The sequence below is a fragment of the Pelobates fuscus genome, chromosome 3, assembly GCF_036172605.1.
Source record: "Pelobates fuscus isolate aPelFus1 chromosome 3, aPelFus1.pri, whole genome shotgun sequence".
In the NCBI taxonomy this organism is placed as follows: domain Eukaryota; kingdom Metazoa; phylum Chordata; class Amphibia; order Anura; family Pelobatidae; genus Pelobates; species Pelobates fuscus.
In genome coordinates this window covers 263172176-263194832 of record NC_086319.1, presented here as the reverse complement: position 1 = coordinate 263194832, position 22657 = coordinate 263172176, and positions in this window count along the sequence as shown.

Sequence of the window (22657 nt, the reverse complement as noted above, 5' to 3'; positions counted from 1 at the left end):
CAAATGTACATTCAGAATGAAACAAATTGCACATGTCTACTGGTCACATGAATGCAAGCTAACACCCTGACCGCCTGATTTATATACTATTCCACCTCAACGACTCTCTGTGCCTTCATTGGCCAAGTATCAGTGACAAAATCACCAATATTGTAAAGTGCTACGGAATCTGTTGGCAATAATAATAATAATAACTGGCTATCCTCTAAAATCAATCACAAAAATGTGCTCATTTCATTGGACAGGGAATAGTGAAACTGGATTGGACAAGCAAGCATTACATTGCACAAAGGGAATTAGCTTATTGGTCAAGATTCCTGTCATCATTCACGTAATTTTCCCTCCCTCTCTCTTGTTTTGCCACTTTTCAGAAATCCGAATCACTTTGGCACTTTCGAACTACCGAACTTCGTCACTTCGGACATTCATAAGCATCATAATGCACGAACTTTGTATGAATATACATTCAGAACTAAATGAATCGCATATATCCAATAGGAAAAAATAAAACAAAAACAAAGTCCCTGATCTAGACAGCTTCACCAGTGCATACTATAAAATCTTCTCTGGCACCCTTTTGAAAGCTGATTGTCTTAAATAAACAATGAGAGGTCAGCAGCAATTAATTGACATACAAACAATGGCTAGACACTGTAGTAAAGAAAAATGTATGGCCAAACATACCAAAAATGTTACGTGTTACCTGTGATTTTTGCTCCAGCGAGAACTTTGAGTATTCCCTGTGGTGTATCACCAAATTAATATAAATTATTACACAAGGTTCGTCTACATTAAAAGGTATTTATTTAGAAGACAACAACACAATACTATAAATGTATCACAAACACACAGCCCAGACCCACGGAGCAACAACCCTTTTAAATCTATCTATCTATATAGTAATCCCCTTCCCCACACGTTTGATCTCACCCACGGTTAGGCCTTCACATCTAGTAATGGCTCACTGCTGCAAGTCCAACATCACATCCACCAAGGAAGAAAAGGAAGCAATAGAGTGTAACATGGTTCCCCATGCTAGCACATGGTGTCTGCACATCTGCTCAGCAGCAGAGCCAAGAAGGAACAGAGAGGAATGAGGATAGAGGGGGGAGTGGTTATCTCTTTCCTGACTTGTAAATTACCATATCAATTACCATATCAAAGTAAAGCTTATCCCCCTGTAAGAAAGATCTACATGAACTTGATCACATGACCCCTGGTCACCATGCTAGTTTGATGACAGAATGTCACCACATTCCCTACTCTGCTTTACCTCCTATGTGGAAACAAGCTATACTTACATAAAGATTGCCAAAAAGATGCGCTTGGGCGTTTCGCCATTCAATGGTTTTATCAGTGGCTTTTGCTTGGGCCATGGGGTGGTGAAGCACGTTAAGTGTATCTTAGTATTGTAATATGCTCATACTACAGTCTGTAACAGTTCTGGGTTTTGCTCTATGTTACATTGTAAAGATTCCTAAACAGATGTCATCGATCTATTGTTTGAAAAACTCAAATTCTGGAAACTTGTTCTAAGCTACATGGTACTGTTTTCTAAGTTGATGCCCTTGACCTATTGTTTGAAAAATTCAAAATAAAGATTGTAAAAAAAAATAAAATCTTCTCTGGCACCCTTACACCATGACTGCAGAAGCTCTATCATGCCTCCATGGATGGCTGCAGACTTACAGATGGCATGCAACTTGCTAAAATTTCATTAATTCCCAAGCCCAACAAACCCTCTGACGAACCCTTCCATTATAGACCCATTGTTTTTCTTAATTTGAATTACTAATTTTTTTTTGAATGGTTTTTTTTGCTGTGCATATGAAAATACAACATGCATGGGGTACCCCAAAGGCAATCCTCATGCTTTAGTTTTAAGACAGTTATAACAGTGGGGGGTGTGATGATACATGCACATTTTTATGGTGAGTATATAAGATTATTCATGTTGTATGCAGCTTCGTGTTATATAGAGTAGAGTAGTGATAATCAGACGTTAAGCTCAAGCTGGTTGGGCGTTCAGCATGAACCATAATATTACATCTAAAGCCAAAGCTACAGTGAGAGGTAATTCTCTCCATCAAAAGTGTGGGTGAGCGTGTGTATGCTATACTTTACTCAAGGTAACAGTGTCCACACGAGAGTTGTCAGAGTCCAGGCCGTTGATGGGCTTCAGGAGATGGGTTGGTGAGTGTGTGCTTAGCCGTCCTCAGCCAATGCCTGTTGCATGCCGCCGTGGAGAGTCTGGTTCCTGGTCAGATTTAGCAGTGCTCCTCTCCGATGTGCGGGAGCATGGGTTGCTCTGCTCGTGGTGCAGGCGCTGTGTGTAGCGTGACAGATCCTTGTCCCTTCGGCTCCGGGCTGTTAAGGGAGCTGGCGCCCTCTGTCCATGGATCCTCCTCCGTCGTGAGGCAGGATCGTGGGTCCCCAGGGTTTCCGGCTTGCGGTCATCCCCACGGGTAGTTGAACTGCGGCCTGGAGATTCCACCAGTTGGGCTCCCGGCCCAAAAGATGGACAGGTGTCCGCTGCTGGTTGCCAGGTAGGTCCCGTCTTGGGAGGGGTAAGCAAGGGTTCGCGTTGGGCAATGCGATCCCAGAAGGCTTGACAGGCTTCGAAGGCCTCCCTCCAGCTCTGGTCTGTCTGGCTTGCTGGGCTGCGACTGCGTTGCGGCGGCCATCTTGAGGTGCCGCGTGGCTCACCAAGTTTTCCCAGACCGGCCTCTTGGCTTTGGCTTTGTGTGTTTCAAGCGCCCTGTGTGGACCAGGATATCCCCCACCGGTCCAGAGGGGGTGGGGACGGTGGGAGGGGGTAGGAGTTGGGACGTTAGAGCTGTCTGTGGGCCTGTTCTCTAGCAAGGAGAGCAGCCGCCTCACCCCGTTTCAGTTCCAGGTAGGCCTCAGCAGATTTTCAGGGCTCCCGGTTTGTGACATGCATGAGTCGGGTGTCAAAGGGTTTCCCCGGGTGTCCCCTCCTCGCTTGTTTTCCTCCAGGCAGTGGAAGTGTTTTATTTTTTTTTATTTTTGGGGTTTGCTCATCCTGGAAGCTAGGCTCCACCCCGAATTACTACATTTTTAACAAAATCCTGGCCACCATATTGAACTGTTTGCTTCATTCCAACTAAGCCATCCTTATCCCTAGAAGACATACAGGTGCCTTGACTTACTTATATATAACCTAAGCTAAAAATCACCATTTTTATTCCTCTTTTTAGACATTGAAAAAACTTAGACTCATTTGTCCCTTCACTCATCATATGTCACTCAGAGCATGTGGACTTTTTCCTGACATTTTACAACACTCTATTCGCCATCTATTATATACCAACTGCCTAGATGAATATCCGGGGTGCTCCTTATTTCTCACTTTTATTTGACTTATGCATTGAACAATTACTTTTTACTATTCACCAGCACACAAAAATCTCAGGTATTATGTTCCAAACTGAAGCTTATGCTGACATTTTTTCTTATGTGTTAAGACAACTAATGACTTCACTACCACATTTGTTTGTATTAAAACATTATTCCTCCATATCGAAGTATAAAGGAAAAGTTTCTAAGTCTGAATCCATCTGTGTTCATCTGCTACAGCATTCTATTAAATTGTTAAACTTTGATTTGCCCATCTCCAAGAAACCACTTACTCATTTATTAGAAAATTAAGCAAAATTGGTGGACAACAGTGTTGGCTGTCAAAAACAGGACTAGTTTACTTAACCTGTAGAAAGTTACACCTTAATAGACACTCCAGAAGTGTCACGGGCTTAACCCCTATTGATTTAAACTACAAAAGATCCTCAAACTGCTGAATGATGAATCCAAACACAAGAGTATCAACTGGAAGTCTAACTAAATAGGAAATAATATGTCATATAAATAAATAGTGATACATAGAGTGGTATAGGTATATAGACGTACTCCCAAAATGAATGTTCAGGAATAGGTAGAAAATCAAAAACCCTTCGGTCAGTACAGATTCAGCCCCTGACGAAGGTGCGCCATTGTGGCACCGAAACGCGCGTCGGGTTCCTTCCTTTACTTTTTCATTCATTTCACAGGGCACTCTATTACCATGTGCAGGCAACCAACACTCTAAGTATGGTTCTGCACATTAGCACGTCTTAATCTTGATCTGTCCTTTTTCCTCAGTTTTTGCCTTTAACCCAGTCTGAGTGGGGTAATTTAAGCATTCTGCAATTTACAGGAGGGGTTATGGTAACAGTGATTCCGGTGTGAGAGATTCTCTGGCTGTATAGCCTAAAGTTCATATGCCTGTTACAAAGTCAGCCCTTATTTGCAACTAGTGACACCTGGATATGTTGTGTCAATTTTGTAATATATATATATATGAATGTAATTTAAGCATTCTGCAATTTACAGGAGGGCTTATGGTAACAGTGATTCCGGTTTGAGAGATTCTCTGGCTGTACAGCTTAAAGTTCATATGCCTGTTACTAAGTTAGCCCATATTTGCAACTAGTGGCAATCTTTGTAATATATGAATCGCACATTATCCAGTTTATAGCCACACTGTGTGGTCTTTTGATTTAAGGTTCCACACAGGGTTCTAACTCCACTCACCCCTATGGGATGACCTGTATTCCCAGACAAACCAGGTAGCGTTATTCCTTTATGAAGACATTATTCTGGCTGCCTTTCTTTCTGTACAGATATACAGATATTACGGGTTCTAGGCCACGCTCTAGGTCTATAGGTGCATATATATATAAACAAAACAAAAATAGTAATGCACTCCACCTTCCTTGATGTACTTGCCCGGTGCTTATCAGCAAACAGATACAGCCAAAAGTACAAGATAGCACTACAGGAACTTACAAGTCAAATGAATAAAACTTAGCTTTTATTAGCTCAAAATAAAAATCAACGTTTCAGTCTGTATCACAGACTTTCATCAGGAGGTGTATATATTGACCGTGCCAAATTGAATTAAAGTCTGGAGTCGGAGTTAGTAGTGATATTTTTTAGTAGTGAGACCTAAGGGTTGGAGGTTAGCCATTTGGCTTTAGTGATTTTCTACCTATTCCTGACTATTCATTTTGGGAGTACGTCTATATACCTATACTGCTCTATGTATTACTATTTATTTATTGGACATATTATTTCCTATTTAGTTAGACTTCCAGTTGATACTCTTGTGTTTGGATTTATCATCCAGCAGTTTGAGGATCTTTTGTAGTATCCATCTAATGACTTGGAGCATTAACTGCTATCAAAATGAATGTCCTGGGGGCGGGGCTGGACCGCCGAGCTGGACGGTCGCAAGCAAGCTCAGCTCATGCATGATATCTAAGATTAAGCAATTAAAACACGACATACAACATAAATAAAGACCAACAGCGACGGGCCTCAGAGCAAGGGGAATACTGGATCCAGGGAGAGGCTGGCTCGTCGAGTTTCAGTCCCCTGGAGGAGAAGTCAGCGATGTCCCAGACAGGGCCTTCTCCGGTGGTGAGTGGGGTGGACGGCCGCTGCCCCACTATCCTACCTAACGGAACCCAGCCAAAGGCCCAACCCCGAGCGGACCCAGTCCTGTCCCCCCCCCATGGACCGGTGGGGGTGATCCCGGTCCTCACCCAACTGCCCCAACTGCGGCAACGCAACTGAGGCCCGGCGGCCCGAGCGCGGCATCCAAAATGGCGGGAGTCATGTGCACAGGGGGAAAAGGGAAAACCTGCTCTCTCACCGCATCCACAGTAACCATCGCGGGTGTCCCGGACCTGCAGCCCTCTGGCCACGCGACGCAGGAGGACAGAACAACTCTTACCTGTCCCTGCAGCAATTCACACCAACGGCGGGCTGTGAAAGCGGCCCAATCAAGTGGACGACAGCTGCTAAACCGAGGGGAAGGAAATCCACATGGCGACCAGCTCCATCAGAGACAGCGAGAAAAAAAGCGGCAAGTTTCCCCAGACATCATCCAGCACCATATTACCAGCCTCCAGACAAGCAAACATAGCAGGCTTGACTCACCACGGCTGCAGCTTACAGGTACCCTGCACGGGTACAGATTCCTGACCTGACGGACACCGACCCACTGCCTCACCAACAAAGCAGAACAGGCATCGGCTGATCACAAGACTGCTCCCCTCTGTGCGGTCCCAAGACCACCATGATGCCAGTCCCCACCCTCAGTGAAACCACAAGCAGCCTCGACCACCCAGGGTGAAACCTCCATGGAAGCGACATACCCAGAACCAGAATGAATACTACAAGCTGTATACGTTTCATTAGCTGACCCAGCAGGTTTCACCAATCTTGTTTAAATTTATGTTAATCTTAATCTTAGTGGACAAAAGGGAAGTCTAGTAATTACTTGTTTATACTTCAAGCTTTTTCACCCCTTCCCTTTACCCTATTAACCTAACTACCCATGTTGTCAGTATACTTAACAAGCAGCCGAGTTAACTTTTGATCCCCCTACTGCTGACATCATTGATCAGTTACTTACCAGCATGTTCCCTATCATGCAACACATGTCTATAACATACACAAAAAAAAAAAAATGTGCAGTTTTTCCTCATGCTCCTGTTGTTAAGCCTGAACCTAACTCAGGGACTGCCTTTGGGGCACCCAGAGCCTGTATGTATTGATCACTATGCACAACAAAAATAAAAAATTGAAAAAAAAAATGAATGTCCTTCCCCAACTACTGTATTTATTACAAACTTGATGCCTTTATCTGGACTGACAAAAAGCCATGTATCTCAAAAAACTTTATGTAACAACTCACCCATATTGTGGATTGCCATGCTCTCATTCTTTCAAAATGATTGGTTGACATTGAGAATTACAATATGCAACCAGATACGCTACCTTATTCAGGGCAAGTGCAAGACTATTTTGTGCCCTAAGCAAGACCAGCTACTTGCGCTCCCCACAACAACAAAAATAAGACATTGCCAGCTTTGTGTGTCTCTGATCCAACTCATTTGTGTTTCTCTTTCTCCCCCAACTCCTTTGTGTGTATCTTTCTCTCCAACTAATTTGTGTGTCTCTTCCCCAAGCACCTCTGTGTCTTTGTCTCCCTCCAGCCCTCTGTCTGTCTCTGTGTCTCCCTCAGCCCCTCTTTATGTCTCTTTGTCTCCTTCTGTGCAGCTCTTTACCCCTCTTAGCCCTTCTGTGCGCCTCTTTACCCCTCTCAGCCCTCTGTGTGTCCAATCCTTCCCTCAGCCCTCTGTGTCTCTTCCCATCCCTCAGACCTCTGTGTACCTCTTTTCCCCCAGCCCTCTGTGTGCCTCGTTCCCCCTTCTCATCCCTCTGTATGCCACTCCTCCAGCCCTCTTTGTGCCTCTCTCCCCCTCAGCCATCTATGTGACTGCCCCCCCTCTTAGTCCTCTGTGTCTTTCTCCCTCCCCTCAGTCCTCTGTGCCTCGTCTCCCCTCAGCGTCTCTCTTTCCCTCCAGCCCTTTGCGTGCCTCTTCCCCCACCCAACCCACCATTGTGGTGTCCACCCCCAAGCCAGCTCACCTCCCCCTCTCCATGTAGCATGGCTGAGCTGCGGACTGCAGTAGAGGAGCTTCTGTTCCCTCTATCCAGTCTGACAGGAAGCAGTTCGGTTCTCCCTGCACGCACTTCCTGTCAGACCAAGTAAAGTATACTGAAACTTCTCCACCACCATTAGAAGGTCCGCCACGCTACAATCTGTGATGCAAATGTATCATGTATTTCAGATTTGACCACAAATGGTCGAGTAAAAACTCAATCTAAACGTAACAGGTCACTCTTGTAGAGACATTTTCCGATATATGCAACTAAAAAGTTTAATTACACAAGCTTTGACTTTGCAGGCTGCTATTTGACCCACTTTGTATGAAAAATATGCCCCATAATAATCAGTCCAAATTGACTTATTTTTTAAATGGTTGCTACTTTATCCCAAAAGTGGCATGGACCCAGTATAGCAATTAGTGAAAAGTGGGAATCTGAAAACTGAAATTGGCCTGTCTGTAAATTGATCCTCTAACTTTAGTGTTTTTGCACCTCAATGTAAACACTGCCTTTTCTCAGAAAATTTAGTATTTACAATGGAAAAACTGCAGAGACTGTCTCTTTGCACCAGAAACACTACATTAGAGGGACACTATAGTCACCAAAACAACTACAGCTTAATGTAGTTGTTTTGGTGAGTTTAGTCAGTCCCTGCAGTCTTTTTGCAGTAAACACTGTCTTTTCAGAGAAAATACAGTGTTTACATTACAACCTAGGGATACCTCAACTGGCCACTCCTCAGATGGCTATTAGAGGTGTTCCCTGGGGCACCCTCTGCACGGAGACACTGAACTTTCCTCATAGAGATGCATTGATTTAATGCATCTCTATGAGGAGATGGTGATTGACCAGGGCTGAGTTTGTCCTGTGCTGGCTCTGCCTCTGATCTGCCTCCTTTACAATCTCAGCAAATCCAATGGTTTCCTGTAGGAAAGCATTGTTATTGGCTGAGATCACCACTTCTGATGATGTCATCCAAGGAAGCAGATCAGGGGCAAAGCCAGCACTAGCAGACTGGAATAAAGGTAAGATTTTACTATATTTAGGGGGCAAAGGTCAGGGGAGCTAGATAGTGTTTTTTAACACTGTAGAGTCATAAATACTGATTTGTGTTCGTGACCCTATAGTGTTCTTTTAAGGTTATATGTTTTTCTAATATCTATTTTTATGAAAGCTGCTTATAGCTTCCATATGTGCCGTGTTCTCTATGAGAAAGATTTGACGGGATACTGGTCAGCACGAACAAAAAATTAAGTGCTTTGGGAAAAAGGGGGAGAATACACTCAGCTGCAGAACTTGCAGAATAGGTAGGATTTTAGGGGCCTCATAAAATATTTTTTAGAAAACTAATAACATTTATATTTTTATTTTAACGGCTTTGTTCAAATGCATTAAAAATGCATTTTAACCTAAATTTCACCTTTAGGTAGATTGGAGGTTTAAAAACAAAAAACAAAACAAAAAAAAAAAACAACTTGTTTCTTATTTATGTAAAAACCTATTGGTTGATGAGCAATATGAATTGTTACAGCAGTGATACAAAGAGTAACATGAATTTAACTGTAATTGGCATTCAATTGTATTTTTTTTAGGTGCTAAGTTGACAGAATGTGCATCATTGTACTGTTGCATTCACTGAGTCCTGGGTTAATAAAACAATATAGACAATTGCATGTACACAGCAATAAGTTGATCCAGTTGTACAGTGCTGTAAAATACATTGGTACTTTATAAATAATAATTTGAGCAGTATACATTATGTTGGCTTCATTCAGCTGCATGCATGGAGAACTGTTGTTTCTTTGATGATAATGATAGTAAGTTATAGAACAATTTGCAGGGATCATAGAGACTTGTAGCAGTATTTAGAGTGCTGAGATGGTAGAGACATTGAGCAATACAAAGTATATGTACTATTGAAAAGAAAAATCAAGTGTGCATTATGTGGATTGCAGTGATGATGGAGGATAGTACAGTGAAGCAGTGGAGCTGTGCAGAGAATGTCTAGATAATGGAATAGGGATACAAACTATTATTATTAGCACCAACTTATTCTGCAGCGTTTTACAATATGATCAGGGGGGAACAACAAATGAGACATACTATTACAAATTTTAAAGGCACCAGTAGGTTGATGAGGACCCTGCAATAGGAAAAAAAGAAATAAGTACCAAGGTTATAGAACGCTGTGCAGTATGCAGAGTGTTGGCTCAATACAGCAGTACACAATGCTGGGATAATAGGGCAGTGCACAGTATTCATAGTACTGGGATAATACGGCAGGGCACAGTATGTGGAGTGCTGGCATAATACGGCAGTGCACAGTATGTGGAGTTCTGGGATAATAAGGCAGTGCACAGAATGTGGAGTGTTGGGATAATAAAGCAGTGCACAGTGTGTGGAGTGCTGGCATAATACGGCAGTGCACAGTATGTGGAGTTCTGGGATAATAAGGCAGTGCACAGTATGTGGAGTGCTGGCATAATACGGCAGTGCACAGTATGTGGAGTTCTGGGATAATAAGGCAGTGCACAGTAGGTGGAGGGTTGGGATTATAAGGCAGTGCACAGAATGTGGAGTGTTGGGATAATAAAGCAGTGCACAGTGTGTGGAGCGCTGGAATAATAAGGCAGTGCACAGTATGTGGTGTGTTGGGATAATAAAGCAGTGCACAGTATGTGGAGCGTTGGGATAATAAGGCAGTGCACAGTATGTGGAGGGTTTGGATAATAAGGCAGTGCACAGAATGTGGAGGGTTGGGATAATAAGGCAGTGCACAGTATGTGGAGGGTTGGGATAATAAGGCAGTGCACAGTATGTGGAGGGTTTGGATAATAAGGCAGTGCACAGAATGTGGAGGGTTGGGATAATAAGGCAGTGCACAGTATGTGGAGTGTTGGGATAATAAGGCAGTGCACAGTATGTGGAGTGTTGGGATAATAAGGCAGTGCACAGTATGTGGAGTGTTGGGATAATAAAGCAGTGCACAGTATGTGGAGTATTGGGATAATAAGGCAGTGCACAGTATGTGGAGGGTTGGGATAATAAGGCAGTGCACAGTATGTGGAGTGTTGGGATAATAAGGCAGTGCACAGTATGTGGAGTGTTGGGATAATAAGGCAGTGCACAGTATTTGGAGTGTTGGGATAATAAGGCAGTGCACAGAATGTGGAGGGTTGGGATAATAAGGCAGTGCACAGTATATGGAGGGTTGGAATTATAAGGCAGTGCACAGTATGTGGAGTGTTGGGATAATAAAGCAGTGCACAGTATTTGGAGTGTTGGGATAATAAGGTAGTGCACAGAATGTGGAGGGTTGGGATAATAAGGCAGTGCCCAGTATATGGAGGGTTGGAATTATAAGGCAGTGCACAGTACGTGGAGTGTTGGGATAATAAAGCAGTGCACAGTATGTGTAGTGTTGGGATAATAAGGCAGTGCACTGCACAGTATGAGGAGTGTTGGGATAATAAGGCAGTGCACAGTGTGTGGAGTGTTGGGATAATAAGGCAGTGCACAGTATGTGGAGTGCTGGGATAATAAGGCAGTGCACAGTATGTGGAGTGTTGGGATAATAAGGCAGTGCACAGTATGTGGAGTGTTGGGATAATAAAGCAGTGCACAGTATGTGGAGTGCTGGGATAATAAGGCATTGCACAGTATGTGGAGGGTTGGGATAATAAGGCAGTGGACAGTATGTGGAGTGTTGGGATAATAAGGCAGTGTACAGTATGTGGAGTGTGGATAATAAGGCAGTGTACAGTATGTGGAGTGTTGGGATAATAAGGCAGTGCACAGTATGTGGAGTGTTGGGATAATAAGGCAGTGTACAGTATGTGGAGTGTTGGGATAATAAGGCAGTGCACAGTATGTGGAGTGTTGGGATAATAAGGCAGTGCAAAGTATGTCGAGTGCTGGGATAATAAGTCAGTGCACAGTATGTGGAGTGTTGGGATAATAAGGCAGTGTACAGTATGTGGAGTGTTGGGATAATAAGGCAGTGCACAGTATGTGGAGTGTTGGGATAATAAGGCAGTGCACAGTATGTCGAGTGCTGGGATAATAAGTCAGTGCACAGTATGTGGAGTGTTGGGATAATAAGGCAGTGAACAGTATGTGGAATGCTGGGATAATAAGGCATTGCACAGTATGTGGAGGGTTGGGATAATAAGGCAGTGCACAGTATGTGGAGGGTTGGGATAATAGGGCAGTGCACAGTATGTGGAGTGCTGGGATAATAAAGCAGTGCACAGTATGTGGAGTGCTGGGATAATAAAGCAGTGCACAGTATGTGGAGGGTTGGGATAATAAGGCAGTGCACAGTATGTGGAGTGCTGGGATAATAAAGCAGTGCACAGTATGTGGAGTGTTGGTTTACCAGTTATTCTATGTGCTGTTATACTGCTCAGTAGTAAAGAATTAAACAGACCACACATCCAGCTCAATACTTGTGGAAGCACAGCTCTCTGTACTCCTTGCACGTGGGCTGCCGGTGGTGTGTGTCAATAATGTTGTGTTGGGACAGGCCCTTTGGCATCACACCACACCCCCTCCTAATTTGGTCATGTTTCCCTGTACATTTGCATTAAATGAAGAAGTGGAAAGGGTAGAAACTGTAAAGTCCCCGTGACGACACAGGAAGGGGAACACGAGTGGAAAGTGTATTGTACAATGATACACTGCAGACACACTGACAGCCAGCTTTTTAAAACTGTACTCCGATGCTTGGAAACTTACAGGCGCATTCAGAGAATAATGAAGTATGTATGAAGCAATTCACTTTTAAAACATGACTTGGAAAAAGTCAAGTTAAAAGTTACTAATAAAAAGGACTCTTAATTACTCTGCAGTTCTACAACAGAATCCAAGATGCAAAGAGGTACAACAGTGTAATTTAAATTAAATTTAGGGTTAAAGTTGAACACTGTCGGGAATTACATTCCTTCATGGTTATGAATTGTAATGCCTATCACTCTCAAGTAGGCTTCACCATATTCTTCGTTGACAAAACCCCACCTTTTAGAGTAATATATAACTAACGTACAAAAATGCAAAGCTAAACAGTCCTTGTTTACTTTTCAGACAGTGCTACATGGGGAGTCTGAACATGAGTTAAGGTTGAGAGGGAAAGAGTTTGTGGAAGCACGGGCTGCCTATGCTCTGCCTGTGCTGAGTGCCTTGAGGGGGAAAAAAATTAGGCCCGGGCATTTTTCAATCAGAGCGGCCCCCTAAGAAGGCCAGAGAGGGTGTGTTTTGTCATCACTAATGACAAGCACGCTCCCTCTCAAAGTAAGCAAGTTGGTTCAATGCGCAGAGCCCTGCTGAAGAGCTCTGGCATTAGAAAAAGGCCCTGTATTTGTTCTGCGCAGCGCAAGCAAATTTAATAACATGCTTGCGCTGTGTTTGCTTTTAAATTGTCTCTGGTGTTTCCACAAGTGGTATACCAGAGGACAAAAGGGCCAGGAAAGTGTATGGTGCATGTGTTTGGAGCCTGCTTGTGGGATTGCGTGTGTGTAGAGTGTGGTGTGGTATTGTGTAAATAGGTCAATTTCATTTGTGTTTGTGGTGTAATATGTGTGGCTAGGGGCTGTAGAGAGTGTGTGTATAGGGGGCATAGTGTTATAGGGGATGTAGCGAGTGTGTGCATACGGGCTGTAGTGTGTGTGTATAGGTGACGTAGTGTGTGTAGGGGTTGTAAAGAGGGTGTGTAGGAGATCTAGTGTGTAAAGGACCCAGAGTGTGTATAGGAGATTGTGTGTGTGTGTGTGTATAGAGGATTAAGAGTGCATATAGGGTAAGGGATCTAGCGTGTATCTGGAGCGTAATGTGTGTAGTGGTGCAGTGTGAGGGGTGCTGTAGTGTGTGTGTGTATATATATATATATATATATATATATATTTGGACGTATTGTATGTGTGAGGGGCGCAGTGTGTGTATATGTAAGAGGGGTGCTGTGTGTGAGGGTGTTTTTATCTGCCGTCACATTCTAGGTTTCTAATTTTCTTTGTCTGTTAACTCACTGAGGGTTTATATATATATATATATATATGTATATGTATATGTATGTGTGTGTGAGGGTGCGGTCTATCGGAGGGTGCTGTGTGTGTCTGAGGGTGCTGTGTGTGTCTGAGGGTGCTGTGTGTCTGAGGGTGCTGTGTGTCTGAGGGCGCTGTGTGTCTGAGGGTGCGCTGTGTGTCTGAGGGTGCGCTGTGTGTCTGAGGGTGCGCTGTGTGTGTCTGAGGGTGCGCTGTGTGTGTCTGGGGGTGCTGTGTGTGTCTTGGGGTGCTGTGTGTGCCTGGGGGTGCGGTGTGTGCCTGGGGGTGCTGTGTGTGTCTGGGGGTGCTGTGTGTGTCTGGGGGTGCTGTGTGCTGTGTGTGTCTGGGGGTGCTGTGTGTGTTTGGGTGCTGTGTGTGTCTGGGGGTGATGTGTGTGTGTGTGTGAGGGGGTGGTGTGTGTGAGGGGGCTGTTAGTGTGATTTTTTTTAATTTAAATAAAAAATTTTTTTTTATTAATAATTATTAATAATTAAAAAAAAGTAAGTTATATCCCCCCCTCCCTTCTTACCTTTAGCCTGGGAGTGGGGGAGCCGTTCTGCCTGGGAGGGGGATCATGCTTCCTTCCCTGGTGGTCCAGTGTTGAGAGTGAACTCTAACCTGCCGGCTAGAGTTCACTCTCGCGAGATCTGAGCGTTGCCGCGGTAACCGCGGCAACGCTCAGACCTCGCGAGAGGACCCGGCGGAGCTGCTGGATAGAGCTCCGCCAGTCCTCTCTGCTGCCTCCCTCACACCCCACCCCACAGCCAGCGGCCGCAAGTAATAGTGTCTCTGGGCCGGTAAGGGAGATCTTTGATCTTAGGAGCATTTCTCAATGCTTTCCTATGGACGTTCTGCATGCAGGAAGACAGCCACTAGTGGTTGGATTAACCCTGCTAGGTTTACATCTGAAGGGTTAAAATCTGAGGGACCTGGCACCCTGACCACTTAATTGAGCTGAAGTGGTCTGGGTGACTATAGTGTCCCTTTTTTTTTTCTTTTTTTCTGACAGATCACTAAATAAAGTGATTGTGACCATGTCACAGAGGTCGTATACAGAGGGCGTATGCCATCCTTGCGTTAGAGTCTGACGCGTCTGACTCCAACCCGTCCCCCTGCCAGAAGAAGACATGCTGCTCCAGCTGGCAGTGCAGCTGAGCAGTGGGTAGCGCTTCATCGCCAGAGGCCAGATATCCCACCATTCACTGCAAATCCTGGCATTAATGTGGATGTTGCAGGATTTAGCCCTCAGCAGTTTATGGAGGTGTTTCTGGGCGATGATGTATTGTGGAACATTGTCGCCCAAACTAATTTATATGCCACAAGAAAAGACAAATTAGCTAATATAACTTAAAAAAGCGATATGAGCTAAAAATAGTGGCACATACAATATAGAGCAGTGTTTCCCAACCCAGTCCTCAAGGCACACCTACCAGTCCAGGATTTAAGGATTACCCAGTTTTGTCTAAGGTGTTTTTAGAAAAAAAAAACACCTTAGACAAAACTGTGTAATCCTTAAATCCTGGACTGGTAGGTGTGCCTTGAGGACTGGGTTGGGAAACACTGATATAGAGGATACAACCTGTATAACAGGACGTGATTTCTGACAGATCTAAAAAATAATAAATAATATATAGTGAAGTACGTATGAAATGCAATATCTACATCCAAGAGGTAGAGAACTTACAAGAAGTATTGATGATCTGCGCTTATCTCCCATTAAGGGTGTCTGTATGAAGACATAGAATTCTCCTCAGGTATGAAATCCTCAAATGGATAAAGAGAAAGAATATACATAGAGTAGTACTGTTAAAAAATTATAAATGTATTACACTGATAGCACTTACATTCAGGTCGCAATCAGCAGGCATATCTCCACTAACAAGTGGAACAGGATGGTAATTTGTCTATGCTGAAGATAGAATGATAGCTAGTCACAACAAAAGTAGTGCTAAAAAATAATAATACAATCATAAAATAAACTGGAAATAAAAGTCCATTCAGATGCTCAATCCAACGCGTTTCGTCAAATACTGACTTCTTCAGGGATAACTTTATATACCCATCAGTTCCGTGCTGCGAAGCCTGACTCCTTTTTGGCAAAGCAGCAATGGGCCCCCATCGATGTGCTAGAATTAAAAAAATTCTAGGCATTGACTATGCTGATGGGCATCATAAAGAAGCCCTCCATCCGCTCCTACTGGAGCAGTAGCCCCATCTGCTCTACCCTCATTTACTCCCAGTGTATGTCGAGGAAGAGGTATAAAGTACAGTTTATGTACTTCAGCGACATCAGCCTGTGCCCCCCAGTTTGACAGGCTGAATAAAATCCGCCTCTGATTACCTACTTCGCTGCCAGGTTTGCAGAGGCTTATACACCTGGAAGGAATATATGCGTGGATGAATCCCTGATGAAGTAAGGGAAGGCTGGGATTCAAGCAGTATATTCTTTTAAAGCACTCCAGGTATGGTGTAAAGGTGTATAAGCTCTGTGGGAGTGAGACTAGGTATACTCAGGCCTTCCGGGTGTACGAGGGAAAGGATACCCACCTTGACCCTCCAGGTTGACCAGAACATATGGGAACCAGTGGCAAGATTGTCTGGGACCTGATATTCCCCTTGATGAGCAAAGGGTACTACTTGTATACAGACAATTTTTAGTGTCTCTTTGTTTAAGCTACTGTATTGTTTGGCGGTACATTCAAAAAGAACCACGCAGGTTTCCCAGGACAACTTGCATGCACCTGGCTACGAAGGGGGGAGACCTCAACTCTGCGCCAAGAGGAGCTGTTGGCAGTTAAGTACAGAGACAAGAAGGTGTTCCTTCTTACCACCATCCACACTGAGAGGACTGTGGAGGTCTCTGTACGTGGAAGAGCTGAGAGCAGAAGGAACCCAGTGTGCATCAAGGCCTATAACCAGCTGATCTGGCAGATCAGCTGCTGCAGCCTTACCTATTTATACGGAAGACAAGGGCCTGGTACAAAAAGGTTGCAATTTACTAAATGCAGATTGCAACCCACAACGCTTTTTTGTTGTGTAAAAAAGCAAACCCTGGAATTAAACTGACTTTTTTTTTTTACACTTTCAGCTCCAGATCATTTTGGGGATTTTGTACCAAGATGCACCTGTTTCCCAGGTGGTGATTGGAGAGAGCAGTGTTTGGGCTACCCACTTTATTTTTTTAAAATCCCCCCTACTGCGGCAATGCAGAATCCTCAAAGAAGATACAGAGTCTGTTTTAAGAGGGGGCATAGAAAGGACACCGTCTTTTACTGTCCTAAATGCCCTGGACAATGAATTGGGGACTGTTGCAAGTGATGCCACACACTGGTCCATTCAGGGCCGGCCATAGGAGTGTGCGAGCTGTGCGATTGCACAGGGCGCCATGGCAGCAGGGTACGCCATGGGGCCGACACAGCTTGCACACTCCCTGCCCTCCCTATCTTCCCTATCCTCTACCCGGACTTAGCAGAGAGAGACTTAAGGGGCAGATCTAGGCGGCCGGTGGGGGCGGGACTAACCGAGGCCCGAATCTGCTGCCTGGTAAGTGAGTCCACGCTCCCCCATCTACCCCTATTGTGCCTCTGCTCCCCAACTACCCTATAATGCCCCATCTACCCCTATAGTGCCTCTGCTCCCCCATTTACCCCTAAAGTGCTCCCCATCTACCCCTATAGTGCCCCTGCTCCCCCAAATACCCCAATAGTGCTCCTGCTCCCCATCTGCCCCTATGGTGCCCCTGCTCCCCCATCTACCCCTATAGTGCACCTGCTCCCCCATCTACCCCTATAGTGTGCCTGCTCGCCCATCTACCCCTATAGTGCCCCTGCTCCCTCCATCTACCCCTATATTGCCATTGTTCCCAGTCTACCCTAGTGCCACTGCTCCCCTTATCTACTGCTATAGTGCCCCACCTACCCCAGTGTCCCTGCTCCCCCATATACTGCTATAGCGCCCCTGCTCCCCATCTACTGCTATAGTGCCCCTGCTCCCCATCTACCCCAATGCCCCTGCTCCCCTCATCTACTGCTATAGTGCCCCTGTTTCCCCATCTACTGCTACAGTGCTTCTGCTCTCCATTTGACCCTAATCCTCCATCTACTTCAACAGTGCTCCTGTTCCCCCTTACAGCCTATAATGGAAAGATGTAACTGTGTGTGTGCCCATCTGCCTGTAACTGTTTGTGTCTGTCTGCGTGTAACTATGTGGCAGCAGTCTGAACAAATGTATGTAACTGTATTTTTATGACTAACTTTTTTTGTTAACTTTACTGTTCCTGAGTTTGTTTGTTTTTCACTTTTACTGTGCCAGGCTATTTTTATGATCAAGTTCAACCTATGCATGGGGGGCATGGGTGTACTCAGGAGGCTTCGCAGAACACAATCTGGAGTGTTTTCTTGCAATAACCAACAAGAGGCTCTCCTAAATCACAGTCAAAAAGCAATGTGTGTGTAAAAATATAAATTGGAAAAATTACCACCACATATTTTCTCCAATTTTTTGGGCTAAAACGGTTGCATCAAAGGCATAAAAAAACTCCATATACAATACCTTGGAGTGTCAACTTTTCAAATATATGCACGTTCATGGCAAGAAAATAATTTGGGATATGTAAAAAGGCCCCCAAAAAGAAGATAGGCAAACAAAATATGTTAAATTTGAAAAACATATGCCAGTAGTTCGGCATTGCACCCCCCCAAAAAACAAAACAAACCTATGCATAGGTGGTATCACTGTACTCAGGAGATCTTGCTGAATACATATTGGGGTGTTCTTTGGTAGTAATACCTAACAGGAGTAAAGAATCCATGCCTAAAGTACAATGTGTGTGAAAAATAACACACAAAAATGACTACCCAACAGGCTGACAAAGACTGGTGGTAGAATTAGTGCATTGAAAGTGTTAAAATACCACCATTTGAAATACCCTAGGGTGTCTACTTTTCAAAAATATATAGTTTGATGGGGGTAAATTACACTGGCCGGCTTCAAAAATGTCCCAAATAGGACATTAGTGTATGATGACCAGCTGTGAAAATTCCAGGTTGGAAAACTGGAATGAGCACCCTCCAAATAAGGTATTTTAGCCCCCAGAGAACCCGACCCACCTGTATGTATACTCAGGAGATGTTGCTGAATACATATTGGGGTGTTCTTTGGCAGTAATCCTTAACCCCTTAAGGACACATGACATGTGTGACATGTCATGATTCCCTTTTATTCCAGAAGTTTGGTCCTAAAGGGGTTAAAGTTCTCTGTACATGTATCCTTAAATTGCTATGTGTGTCAAAAAAATCACCAATTATTTTTTTTTTCTCATTTGACCTAAATTGGTGGTAAAATGGTTGTATGAAAAGAGTCAAAATACCCCTAGTTTAATTTCTTAGGTTGTCTTCTTTTAAAAATATATACATGTGAAGGGTTAATCAGGCATTCCTGACAGATATCAGTGTTACAATGTAACTTTCGTTAATTTTGAAAATAAATGGTTTGGAAATAGCAAAATGCTACTTGTACTTATTGCCCTATAATTTGCAAAATAAAATCTAAGAACATGTTAACATGGGTATTTCTGAACTCAGGCCAAAATTTTGAAACTATTTAGCATGGGTGTTTTTTGGCGGTTGTAGATGCGTAACAGATTTTGGGGGTCAAAGTTCTAAAAAGTGTGTTAAAAAAAAAAAAAAGTATTATCATATTTTATCATGTTTTTTATAGTAAATTATATTATATTATATGATAACAAATTATTGGTATCTTTAGAAAGGCCATTTAATGGCGAGAAAAACGGTGTATAATATGTGTGGGTACAGTAAATGAGTAAGATGAAAATAAACACAAACAACGCAGAAATGTGAAAAGAGCCTTGTGTCACGGCTCCCGGTGATTCTGTCGGCGTGGTTGCACATAAAGTAAGCAACCACGCCGACAGAAACAAATGTTATTTACCTTGTTCGCGCTAGATCACTGTCCCGACCTCCCTCCGGTCCCCAGCGGGTGCGACGCTCTTAGGAGCGCCGACCACTGTCGCTCAGATTTTTGTAATAAACTTGCTGTCGCCCATACCAAAAAAGGCGCCAACATGCGTGCGACGTCATGTCATAGATGCGCACGCACGTTTTGGGGTCAGAGATCGGAGGCAGCCAATTACAGCCAAAGGAGGGGTATTTAAACCTAAATTACCTTTCTGTCAATGACCTGTCATTGTTTCCCTTTGCTGGTTATCCGAGAGTGTGTTCCTGATCGTATTATTCTGGTTGTTGACTTTGGCTTCATTTTGACTTCCCTGATTTCTGGTATCTTTGACTTTTGGCTTTCCCTCATCCCTGTGTCTCATTCTGTATCCCTGACCATGGCAATTATTTTGACTATTCTTGTGTGTGTTAAGTCCGGCCATTTTAAGGTCCGTTTAGATGTTATCCGTACTCCTAGGTGTGATACTATTTCTGCGTGCTGGATCAACTAGTAATCCTGACACCTGGTCCTTAACGCTAAGAAAATTGAAAAATGGTCTGGTCACTAAGGGGTTAAACTCCTTCACTGTGTTAACCTCTACCATTTCAGCTGGAAGGCTATTCCATGCATCCACTACCCTCTCAGTAAAGTAATACTTCCTGATATTATTTTTAAACCTTTGCCCCTCTAATTTAAGACTATGTCCTCTTGTTGTGGTAGTTTTTCTTCATTTAAATATAGTCTCCTCCTTTACTGTGTTGATTCCCTTTATGTATTTAAATATTTCTATCATATCCCCCCTGTCTCATCTTTCCTCCAAGCTATATTAGTTAAGATCCTTTAACCTTTCCTGGTAGGTTTTATCCTGTAATCCATGAACCAGTTTAGTAGACCTTCTCTGAACTCTCTCCAAAGTATTAATATCCTTCAGAAAATACGGTCTCCGGTACTGCGTACAATACTCCAAGTGAGGTCTCACCTGTGTTCTGTTCAATGGCATGAGCACTTCCCTCTTTCTACTGCTAATACCTCTCCCCTATACAACCAAGCATTCTGCTAGCATTTCCTGCTGCTCTATTACACTGCCTGCCTACCTTTAAGTCATCGGAAATAAGTACCCCGAAATCCCTTTCCTCAGATGTTGAGGTTAGTAGATTATCAAATATTCTTAACTCTGCCCTTGGGTTTTTACATCCAAGATGAATTATCTTGCACTTATCCACATTAAATGTCAGTTGCCACAGCTCTGACCATTTTTCTAATTTATCTAATTCATTTGCCATTTGGCTTACCATCTTGGAACATTAACCCTGTTGCAAATTTTAGTATCATCAGCAAAAAGACATACCTTGCCATCAAGATCTTCTGCAATATCACTAATAGAAATATTAAAGAGAATGGATATTAAAGAGATCCCTAAGGTACTCCACTGGTAACAAGACCATGCAAATATACTCCATTAACTGCAACCCTCTGTTGCCAGTCACTCAGCCACTACCTTACCCATTCAATGATATTGAAATACAAACTTAAAGATTGCAGTTTATTGATAAGCATCTATGTGCAACAGTGGCAAAACCCTTACAGAAATCTAGGTAAGCAATGTCTACTGCACCACCTGGATCTATTATTTTAGTTACCCAATTTAAAATAATCAGTTAAGATTAGTTTGGCATGATCTCCCTGAAGTAAACCCATGTCTCTGATCTTGAAATCCATGTGATTTTAGATGTTCAACAATCTTATCCTTTAGCATGGTTTCCATTACTTACCCCACTACTGAAGTAAGGCCTTCTGGCCTATAGTTGCCCGACTCCTCCCTACTACCTTCCTTGTGAATGAACTCTTCATATCTTTCTACAGGTGGAACTGCCATGGCTACAATGGTCATGACTGGGCTGTGGAGTTCCATCTGTCAGTGGCACCCAGGCTGGTTCAGGTATTTATTCAATACCAGTTCAATCCTTCAAGGGTCTGCACCTCAGGCTGGTGCAGACCACGTTAAATGTCCTCTGCAGTCCAGCTGCCACCAGGTTCCCACGTCAACGTTCTGACTCATTCACTGATCACCGGCCAGAAGAGACATCAGTAAAGCTTTATACATTCAATGGCTCAGACTACAGAATAAAGGGTTTTAAAGGGTGGACTAAACTAACACAAACAATCCTATTTCTGTATGGAGGCTTCATCAAAAGCTTCACTATGTGTGGTCACTAGAGGTTTTTCCCTAAACACCTTGAGGACTTACATGTTACTTTAAATTGGATATTTTCATATTCCTCATATCCTATCGAGTATGTTCAAGAACAAAAGAGTGGTCTTCTTAACTCCGAACCTATCTCTATCCAAATAGCAGTTGATGAACTATGCCTGTAATGGCCACCCTGAGTATCAGAGGGGTGTATGCCGTTAGAGGAGTCCTTTTCCCTTGAGAGGAGCTGTGCTGCAGTATTCTCCAGATGTCATCTCAGCTGAACCAGTAATTGGAGGTGTAATAGAGCTCTTATAAGAGCTAGTGATTAGTTGTGAAGCAGTTTCCCTACAAGCATGAGACAAGGCTACGTGTTGAGGGTTAAGCAGATCTAATCTTAATGGGCCAGGCTGGCCTTTTATGCAATTTTTTCCAACAACATTGCCACCCAGGTGGACCTTGTTGGGCACAGGAAAATACAGTGAACAGCCAATAAACATAAAGTCACATAATGAAACACTCCCATTCATTACACAAAATTCCTCCCCTCTGCTTGGGAGATAATCGAGTTAATTACTGTATCAACTCAATTATCTCCAAATTAAAAAATAGTTTTACACATTTTCAAAAATACCCTAAAACCATATCCAAACCCCATAAGACATATATTTTCTGATAGTCCATAGTTAGGGGAACAACATATTAAAAAATCATATGAATCGGTTTAGGAGTTCAGGAGATAGAGGGAAGTCCCATTTCTGCCGCTCCGCACACGAGGCTCCTGCCCAAAAAAGTTCCACGCATTCAGCTGGTGAGGCCGATCTCTTTCGTGCCTTAAAAATGTCGGACAATAGTTCCTATAACAGTTCATGCGTGTGATGATCGTGTGCCACTTCATTCGTATATTCTTTCTACCGAATGCCGCCTTCTTCGGATGGATTATCACGTTCCAGACACTCGA